We start from the raw sequence: 11,085 nt of genomic DNA, 5'->3' as shown, positions 1-11,085 counted from the left end.
TTGTACACCTGAGCATGTGATCACAGCCACTCCTGTGAAGGAGAGGCAGAGACCACAGCAACAGTCCCAGTGGGCAGGCACTGGCAACACCCATACCCAAATGCCCTAGGCAGCAACAGCAGAGGGGGTGGTGGGCCTGCAGACAGACCACACCTAGAAAAACACAGAGGCCACACCCAGTGGACTCCAGTGGCCAAAACCTTCTTTTACACAGACAAAATGAAAAGGCAGAGAAATGCAACACAAATGAATCAAGAGAAATCCCCAGAAAGGACCTGAATGAGTCATATATAACGAAATTACCAGATGTAGAGTTTAAAATAACGATTGTTAGGATGATCAAAGATATTAGAATAACAATAGATGGTCATTATGAACACCTAAATAAAGAGATACCAAATATAAAAAAGAACATTGAAATATTAAAAAAGAATCAGTCAGAAATGACAAATATCAGAAATGAAGAACACAATGGAAAGAATTAAAAGCAGGATGGATGAAGCTGAGAATCGAATCAGTGAGTTAGAGGACAAGATAAATGAAGGCACAGAAGCAGAGCAGAAAAAAGAAAAGAGACTCAAAAAGTCTGAGGAAACTCTGAGAGAGCTCTGTGACAACATGAAAAGAAATAACATCCACATCATAGGGGATCCTGAAGAAGAAGAGAAAGAACAAGAGATAGAGATTTTTCTCAATCATATCATAGCTGAAAACTTCCCTAAATTAAGGCAGGAAAACATCTCACAAGTTCAAGAAGCACAGAGAACTCCATTTAAGAGAAACCCAAAGAAATCTACACCAAGACACATCATAATTAAAATACCAAAGTTAAGTGATAAAGAGAAAATATTAAAAGCTGCTAGAGAAAAGAAGACTATCACCCACAAAGGAGCCCCCATAAGGATGATTTCCAACTTCTCAACAGAAACACATGAGGCCAGAGGGAATGGCAAGAAATATTCAAAGTAATGCAGAACAAGAGCCTACAACCAAGACTACTTTATCCAGCAAGGCTATCATTTAAAATTGAAGGAGAAATAAAAAGCTTTCCAGACAAAAAAAACTCAAGGAATTTACTACAACCAAACCAATGCTGCAAGAAATGCTAAGGGGCCTGTTGTAAACAAATCAAAGGAGAAAAAGAATATAGCAAAAGAGGAATACAGTTTTAAAGAATAAAATGGCAATAAACAACTACATATCAATATTAACTTTAAATGTAAATGGATTAAATGATCCAATCAAAAGACATAGGGTAGCTATGTGGATAAGAAAACAGGACCCATACATATGTTGTCTATAAGAGACATACCTTAAAACAAAAGATGCACATAGACTAAAAATAAAAAGATGGAAAAAAATATTTCACGCAAATGGAAATGAAAAAAAAGCTCGGGGTAGCAATACTTATATCAAACAAAATGGACTTTAAAACAAAGGCTATAGTAAGAGATAAAGAAGGTCACTACATAATGATAAAGGGAGAAATCCAACAGGAAGATATAACTGTTATAAATATCTATGCACCTAATATAGGAGCACCTAAATATATAAAGAAGACTTTGATGGATTTAAAAGGTGAGACCAACAGCAATACTATAATAGTATGGGATTTCAATACCCCACTAACATCACTAGATAGATCCTCAAGAAAGAAAATTAACAAAGAAACAGTAGACTTAAGGACATACTAGATCAACTCAATTTAATAGATATCTTCAGAATCTTTCACCCTAAAGCAGCAGAATATACATTCTTTTTAAGTGTTCATGGTACATTCTCTAGGATAGACCACATGTTAGGGCACAAAAGCGGTCTCAACAAATTTAAGAAGATTGAAATCATATCAAGCACTTTCTCTGATCACAATGGCATGAAACTAGAAATCAACCACAACAGAAAAACTGAAAAATATTCAAACACTTGGAAACTAAATAGCATGTTATTAAATAACAAATGGGTTAACAATGAGATCAAAGAAGAATTAAAAAATTCCTAGAAATGAATGATAATGAGTATACATCAACTCAAAATTTACAGGACACAGCAAAGCAGTCCTGAGAGGGAAGTTCATAGCATTACAGGCATACCTTAAGAAGCTAGAAAAAGCTCAAATAAATAACTTGACCCTGCATCTAAAAGAACTAAAAAAAGAACAGCAAGTAAAGCCCAGAGGTAGTAGAAGAAAGAAAATAATAAAGATCAGCACAGAAATAAATGGCATAGAGGCTAAAGAAACAATACAGAGGATCAATGAAACCAAGAGCTGGTTCTTTGAAAAGGTAAACAAGATTGATGAACCTTTAACCAGACTCACCAAGAAGAAAAGAGAGAGGACTCAAATAAATAAAATTAGAAATGAGAGTGGAGAAATAACAACTGACACAACAGAAATACAAAATATTATAAGAAAATACTATGAAGACCTGTATGCCAAAACACTAGACAACCTAGATGAAATGGACAAATTCCTTGAAACATATAATCTTCCAAAAATTAATCTGGAAGAATCAGAAAACCTAAACAGACCAATTACAACAAATGAGATTGAAATAGTTATCAAAAAACTCCCTCCCAAAAAAAAGTCCTGGGCCTGATGGCTTCACAAGTGAATTCTACCAAATATTCAAAGAAGAACTAACTCCTATCCTTCTCAAGCTGTTTCAAAAAAAATTCAAGAGGAAGGAAGACTTCCAAGCTCCTTTTATGAGGTGAGCATAATTCTGATTCCAAAACCAGGCAAAGACAACACAATGAAAGAAATTATAAGCCAATATCCCTGATGAATTTAGATGCTAAAATCCTCAACAAAATATTAGCAAACTGGATCCAGCAATATATGAAAAAAATCATACACCATGATCAAGTGGGATTTATTCTTGGGAGGCAAGGCTGGTACAATATTCACAAATCAATCAATGTGATTCATTACATAAACAAAAGGAAGGAGAAAAACCACATGATAATTTCAATAGATGTAGAAAAAGCATTTGGTAAAATCCAGCACCTATTCATGATCAAAACTCTCAACAAATTGGGAGTACAGGGAACATACCTCAACATGATAAAGGCCATCTAAGACAAACCCACAGCCAACATCATACTCAATGGGCAAAAATTAAAAGCTATCCCCTTAAGATCAGGAACAAGGCAGGGGTGCCCCCTTTCACCACTCTTATTCAACATAGTTCTGGAAGTCCTAGCCACAGCAATCAGACAAGAAAAGGAAATAAAAGGCATCTAAATTGAAAAAGAAGTAAAACTATCATTATTTGCAGATGATATGATATTGTATATAGAAAACCCTGAAGTCTCAGTCAAAAAACTACTGGACCTGATAAATGAATTCAGCAAGATGGCAGGTTATAAAATTAATACTCAAAAATCAGAGGCATTTTTATATACTAACAATGAACTGTCAGAAAGAGAAATTAAGAAAACAATCCCCTTCACTATTGCAACCAAAAAATAAAGTACCTAGGAATAAATTTAACCAGGGAGATTAAAGACTTGTACTCGGAAAATTATAAAACATTGATAAAAGAAATCAGGGAAGATACAAACAAGTGGAAGCATATACCATGCTCATGGGTAGGAAGAATAAACATCATTAAAATGTCTATATTACCCAAAGCAATTTATAAATTCAATGCAATACCAATTAAAATGTCAATGACTTATTCAAAGATATAGAACACATATTCCAAAAATTTATACGGAACCAAAAGAGAACATGAATAGCCTCAGCAATCTTGAAAAGGGAGAATAAAGTCGGAGGTATCACACTTCTGGATATCAAGTTATATTACAAGGCCATTGTACTCAAAACAGCCTGGTACTGGCATAAGAACAGGCATATAGATCAATGGAACAGAACTGAGAACCCAGATATAAACCCACACTTTTATGAACAACTGATATTTGATAAAGGATAGAGCATATATTGGAGTAAAGACAGCCTCTTCAACAAATGGTGTTGGGAAAATTGGACAGCTACCTGCAAAAAAACTGAAACTAGACCACCAACTTACACCATTCACAAAAATAATCTCAAAATGGATAAAAGACTTAAATGTAAGCCGTAAAACCATAAGCATCTTAGAAGAAAACATAAGCAGTAAGCTCTCTGACATCTCTCGCAGCAATATAAAATATTTGCCAATTTATCTCCACAGGCAAGTGAAATAAAAGACAGAATAAACAAATGGGACTATATCAACCTAAAAAGCTTCTGCACAGCTAAAGACAATAAGAATGGAATAAAAAGACAAACTACACAATGGGAGAATATATTTGACAATAAATCTGATAAGGGGTTAATAACCAAAATTTATAAAGAACTTATAAAACTCAATACCAGGAAGACAAACAATCCAATCAAAACATGGGCAAAAGACCTGGCCAGTTGGCTCAGTGGTAGAGCGTCGGCCTGGAGTGCAGAGGTCCCGGGTTCAATTCCCAGCCAGGGCACACAGGAGAAGCGCCCATCTGCTTCTCCACCTCTCCCCCTCTCCTTCCTCTCTGTCTCTCTCTTCCCCTCCCGCAGCCGAGGCTCCATTGGAGCAAAGATGGCCCGGGCGCTGGGGATGGCTCCTTGGCCTCTGCCCCAGGCGCTAGAGTGGCTCTGGTTGCAACAGAGCGATGCCCCAGAGGGGCAGAGCATCACCCCCTGGTGGGCAGAGCGTCGCCCCCTAGTGGGCGTGCCGGGTGGATCCCGGTCGGGCGCATACGGGAGTCTGTCTGACTGTCTCTCCCCATTTCCAGCTTCGGAAAAATACAAAAAAAAAAAAAATGGGCAAAAGAAATGAATAGACACTTCTCCAAAGAAGACATACAGATGGCCAATAGGCATATGAAAAAATGCTCAACATCACTAATCATTAGAGAAATGCAAATTAAAACCACAATGAGATATCATCTCACACAAGTCAGAATGGCGCTCATCAACAAAACAACACAGAGTAAGTGCTGGCAAGGATGTGGAGAAAAGGGAACCCTCCTGCATTGCTGGTGGGAATGCAGACTGGTGCAGCCTCTGTGGAAAACAGTATGGAGATTCCTCAAAAAATTAAAAATCGAACCACCTATTGACCCAGCTATACCACTTTTAGGAATATAGCCCAAGAACACCATAGCACTGTTTGAAAAGAAGAAATGCACCCCCATGTTTATGGCAGCATTGTTCCCCATAGCAAAGATCTGGAAACAGCCCAAGTGTCTGTCAGTGGACAAGAGGATTAAAAAGCTTTGGTACATATATACTATGGAATACTACTCAGCCATAAGAAATGATGACATCGGATCATTTACAACAATATGGATGGACCTTGATAATATTATACTGAGCGAAATAAATAAATCAGAAAAAACTAAGAACTATATGATTCCATATAGAGGTGGGACATAAAAATGAGACTCAGAGACATGGACAAGAGTGTGGGATTATGGGGGGGAGGGGTTGGAGTAGGGGAGGGACACAAAGAAAACCAGATAGAAGGTGACGGAAGACAATTGGACTTTGGGTGATGGGAATGCAGCATAATCAAATGTCAAAATAACCTAGAGATTATTTTTTTCTCTGAACATATGTACCCTGATTTATCAATGTCACCCCATTAAAATTAATTTTAAAAAAATTAAAAATAATTTAAAAAAAAAAACCCTCTGTTCAGCCCTGGCCGGTTTGCACAATGGATAGAGCATTGGCTCAGTGTGTGACTGTCCTGGGTTCAATCCCCAGTGAAAGCATACATGAGAAGCGACCATCTGCTTCTCTTTCCTGCCCTCTGCCCTTTCTCTTTCTCTTCCCCTCTCAGCAATGGCTCGATTAGTCCAAGCATCAGCCTCAAGCACTGAGGATAGCTCATTTGATTTGAGCATTGATCCCAGACAGGGGTTATCAGGTGGATCCCATTCAAGGAGTATGTGAGAATCTGTATCTCTGTCACCCCTCCTCTCACTTAAAATAATAATAATAATAATAATAATAATAATAATAATAAATTTAAAAATCCCTTCCATCCATAAAATACACTGGTTAAAAATGTGAGTTATGGTATTGTTCACTCCTGGGCAGTGGCATGCCCTGTGGAGCAATGTTGCCTATGCTTATTGCCTTCTATTATAGAAGATGGTCATAGACTGAGTGATGGCTGTCTTAACCTAGTACCCAATCCCAAGAATTACCTTGGCCCCAGACTGTCTATTCCTTAACAGATTTGATGTCTAGGCCCCCTTACCAAGCTGGTCAGCATCCATGGGAAACATCTACACTTGTCGATGTTCCTTGGATAATGCCACCCTTCACCCAGAGCTCAGGTCTCAATATCATCTGGCCTCACCTCTGCATTGACGGACACAGTCTGGCGTCATCCGCAGTCTCTTGGTTCTGTTAACACATACTGGTTTGCGGGAACCCGGAGCCTTCTCTCCTGGGTGCTATTAAACTCTGGCCCTCGTTCCTAACAATTCAACTCCACAGGTTATTACGGGGAAACCCTGTGCTGAGGCAGCTGACGAGGGGAACCAAAGGGTGGAGTTTCTCATTACCCATAGAAAAGAAAAGTCACCGTGCACATTGCAATTTTCCTCTCTCAAGGGCCCTTTAGCTAAAGATTCCTGTTACCGGAGTTATGGAAGTAGCGCAGGCAGGGAGTGAGATATTACCCATACAGTGATTTTCACCAAGTTTAAAATACACAAGAGGACCATGAAATAATCTCGAGAGATACCATTATCTAATTTCACTCTCCACCCAAACCAGCCATCCTGCTTCTCCCAAATGAGAGAGGGCACGTCCAAGAAAAGATTTGGCTCCTAAATTGACAGGTGGTGGCACAGAGCTAGATTTATTTAGAAATACCTAATTAAGCTCCAGAGTAAACCAGTCATCAAGGTGTTTAATTGGCAGCGTGTGACTATTAGGACCTAATTAAGTTGCTCTGTTGTGCTTTAATTAATGTTTGTTATTCGGCCACTGCACGGCTGGTGCAAGTTCAAGGAAAAGAGAAGGGCCCTGCTGGCCAGCCCCTGGATGGTGACCCCAGCTGTTCCCAGCACCAGAGCGGAGCGGAGCTGAGCAGGAGGGGCAGTGGAAGGGGCTGGACAGCTTATTCCACACCCAGAAGTTACACTGAGTTCATTTAATAAATAGCTACTGAGGCTCTATTCCATGTCAGCCAAGCAGGCAGAGACAGTAGCAGGGAGATTCTGGCCAAGCCTTGGTTCAAATCCCACCTCTGCCTCTTACTTATTGTATAACCATGTACCACCTGGCCTTTCTGAATTTCAATTTTCGTATTTGTAGGATGACAAGTAACACCTGCCTCATATAGCTATTGTTTTAAAATAAATATCAGACATCTTCCATCCTATGTTAAAAACTTTCAATGAGTCCCTACCTCAGAGGAAAAGCTAAAACCTTCACAGTGATATGAAAAGCCTTTTCATACTTCTTCTCCTTCCCTCATTCTCTCTCTACCTTCTCCTCCTATTTCTTTCTCCTCCCTCTTCTCACTCCAGCCACCCTAGTCTATTTGTTGTTCCTGTAACACACCAAGTTCTCTCCTTCCTCAGGGCCTTTGCACTTGCTGTTTCTTCTGTCTGTAATGCCCTTCTCCACAAATATTCACATGGTTCACACCTCAATCTTTACTCAAGTCACCATTTTAGAGAGATGTCCACAGACCCCCCTATTTAAAATTCTAACATTCTCTCCCACCTAAAATAAAACACAAGTACTCTCCCATTCCTGCTTAATTTTTCCGAGTATTTAATCCCATCTAACATACAATATTTTTCAATATATTGTGCTTATTTATTGTTTTAGAATGCCTACCTCACTCCAACATAGAAAGTAAACTCCATGATACCAGGTACCATTTTGTCTGTTTTGCTCCCGGCTATATTTCCAGTGCCTAGAACACTGTGCCTGGTTCATGGTAGGCACTTAATATTTGTTGAATATAAATTAATGTTAAATGAGGTAAAACATGCAAATGACATAGTACAGTACTTGGTGCATATCAGTGCCTGAATCAAGGACCCCAAATCCACCAGGGGTCCTTAACAATTCATCACATACCTGCTGCACAAATCATCTTCCAACACCTCATCATCAGGAGAAGAGCAGACAAGGGACCCCTTGTGGCAAGACTGAGTTGTTGCAATCAGCAGGATTTATACAACACCCACTACCTGACGAGCCTTGTGCTGTCTGCCCTGGGAATTCAGATGAGAATAGTACACACCGTCCACCTTTACAAAGCTTAGAGTTCAGGGTTCAGCAAATAGTACTGGAAAGGGCCTGATAGTAACTGTGTTTGACTTTGCAGGTAAAATACTCTCTCCTGACTACACCACTGTGTCACTGTAGCCCTAGGCAGCCATAGATATGCAAATGATGGGTGTGGCTGAGTGCCAATACTTTATGAATACTAATAGCTAAATTTTATATAATTTTTATGGGTTACAAAATATTACTCTGCTCTTGATATTTTTTCCAACCATTTAAAAATATGAAAACTATTCTCAGCTCACAAGCTATACAAAAGAAATAAAAGACCAAATTTGCCTGTGGGCTGCAGCTGCCACCCCTGGTCTGGACAGAAAAAAAAAGAAGATAAAATATTTTTGCTTGTAACTAATGTTTAAAATAGGATGCTGCCGACTAAATTTCATAAGTGTTCGTGGAAGAAGGGGTAACTGGATTTTAAGCATCAGAGCTGTCAGAAGAGGTGTTTGGTTTGGGGGAAATTTATTCCCAGAGACTGAGGTTGTCTCTGCCAATCATTTCTTTAGCACAGGTTCCCTGTGGGATTTAGGATAATTTCACAAGCCAGTCCCATACAAGATAAAGTCTCTTAATAAGCCAATAAAACATAATAGACTTTGAATGAATTTACAATTGTTTCAGGTTAAAGGAGTTTAAGGAAAAGAAAGCCCAGATTTAGTTTGAGGTGTACCTTTCTGCAGGCTGGTTCTCAGGAGAGCCGGCTCAGTCACCTTCGAAGCGGTGTCCTGCGGCCAGGGCGGAGTGAAACTTTCTTGTTCCTGGAGCACGTTGCTAAGGAACAAAGGTGCCAGAGATCACGGGCAGGATAACATCCTTCCCGGGGTGGCTGCACCATTTTCACCACTGCTGGTGAGGAGTCATTTTACAGGAGTCCCAGGGCCTTCGGGGAGCTCTTTAGTAAGGTGACCAATTGTCCTTCTTTTGTAAGTTCCGTCCTCCCTCTAAAAGTGTCCTCCTACATGTCCTCCTTTTTGATATTGGACATCTGTAAATGTCTGTATTTGATCGATGCAGAGTCGATCCATTGCCTGTGATATGACGTATTTGTAGCTAAATGAGTACTTTTTTCTTACAGTTATTATTAAAAATAAGCATGTAAGCATAATTACAATATAAAATATTACAAATGGTTTTATTATGCATTTATCATATTATAGTGTATTATTGTTGCAATGAATAAAATGTTTCTTTTATTTACAATATTGTTTTCTTCAATTTATTTATGCCCTCCTTTTCATTGTAAAAAATTTGGTCACCTTATCTTTGGTTCAATGTAATGCCAGTGGCCAAGGTCAGGCAGGTTCACACTGGATTTGGGCAGACGGTAGAGAAACTGCGGAGCCAGAAAGCGTTGGGCCATTTCTGTTTTAAGTCTCCAACGGCAGATGAGCACACAGGCAGGGGAAATCTGCTTCTCAGGTAAAGAAACAGCAAAAATGGTCCCTCACAGGGGCAGGCAGGCAATCCGCCATCTGCAATCCCTCTGAGCACAAGCACCCATAGCCCTAAATAGGCCATACACACATGGCGCTCCCACGGGCCCATGCACCAGTCAGGCAAAGTGCTTGCAGCTGGTAAACCAGCGAGCGAGCCTCACACAGCTGCTTCCCCATGATGAGCAAGGAGTTGCCTCGCCCAGACTGACCGCTCTTGGATGGTCGATGTACACTCCAGGTGTTTCTGCTCTAAATGTCCCCTAGCCGCAGTTGCCATCGTTACTTCTCGATGTTCTTAACGATAAACACCCAGCAACTGAGCTACTGGGTTCTTGTCAATGACTACAGATGCCAATGACAACATGCTGACACAACTTATATCAAAACAACTCTACTTATTAAAAAAAACAAAAAACTTTATTTTTGTCATAAACCAGTGGATTTGAAATCCTGTCAAACTAGTATACAACAGAGGGCTCTGGGGAAGAGGCAAGACTTAGGCCTAAGCACAGAGACATGGTTAGGGTTAGATCGGCTAAGTGGAGAACTAAAAAGCTTCCCCAGCATGGAAAATAACATAACAATAGTAATAATAATAATAATAACAAAGCCTTTTGAGTTTATGGGAAATAGCATGCCCAGCTCTCCACATTTTATAAGCATTATTTAGTTTAATCCTCATGTTACCAGGCAGGAACCAGGCCTGCAGCGGGTCTGCCTTGGGCCAGCCTGTAGTGTGTGGGTTCTTGACTTCATGTAGGAAAGATTTCACAACACGAGTCCAGGTGATTTTGAGAGTATGTTTGTTAAAGCTGAAGACAGCGAAATGAGGAATGGCTTAGGATAGAAGAAGCAACAGGAGAGGGCTTAGGCAGGGCTGCTTTGGCTCTCTAGAAATGTTATAGAACAGAAATGAGCTTAGGTGGGGCTGCCTCCGCTCTCTGGAAAGTCAGAGAAAAAGGAGGCCGTAGGAACAGGTTCATGGGGTTGCCCAGGAAGAGCTGCCGCTACCCAGTGCTCCCGTGGTTGCAAGTGTTGTGAGATTCCTTAACGGGGGTCCCCAAACTTTTTACACAGGGGGCCAGTTCACTGTCCCTCAGACCGTTGGAGGGCCAGACTATAAAAAAAACTATGAACAAATCCCTATGCACACTGCACATATCTTATTTTAAAGTAAAAAATCTAAACGGGAACAAATACAATATTTAAAATAAAGAACAAGTAAATTTAAATCAACAAACTGACCAGTATTTAGATGGGAACTATGCTCCTCTCACTGACCACCAATGAAAGAGGTGCCCCTTCCGGAATTGCGGAAAAATGGCCTCAGGGGACCGAATGTGGCCAGCTGGCCTT

The sequence above is a fragment of the Saccopteryx leptura genome, chromosome 2 (genome assembly GCF_036850995.1).
Source record: "Saccopteryx leptura isolate mSacLep1 chromosome 2, mSacLep1_pri_phased_curated, whole genome shotgun sequence".
Lineage (NCBI taxonomy): Eukaryota > Metazoa > Chordata > Mammalia > Chiroptera > Emballonuridae > Saccopteryx > Saccopteryx leptura.
Note: the sequence above shows the minus strand (reverse complement) of the source record.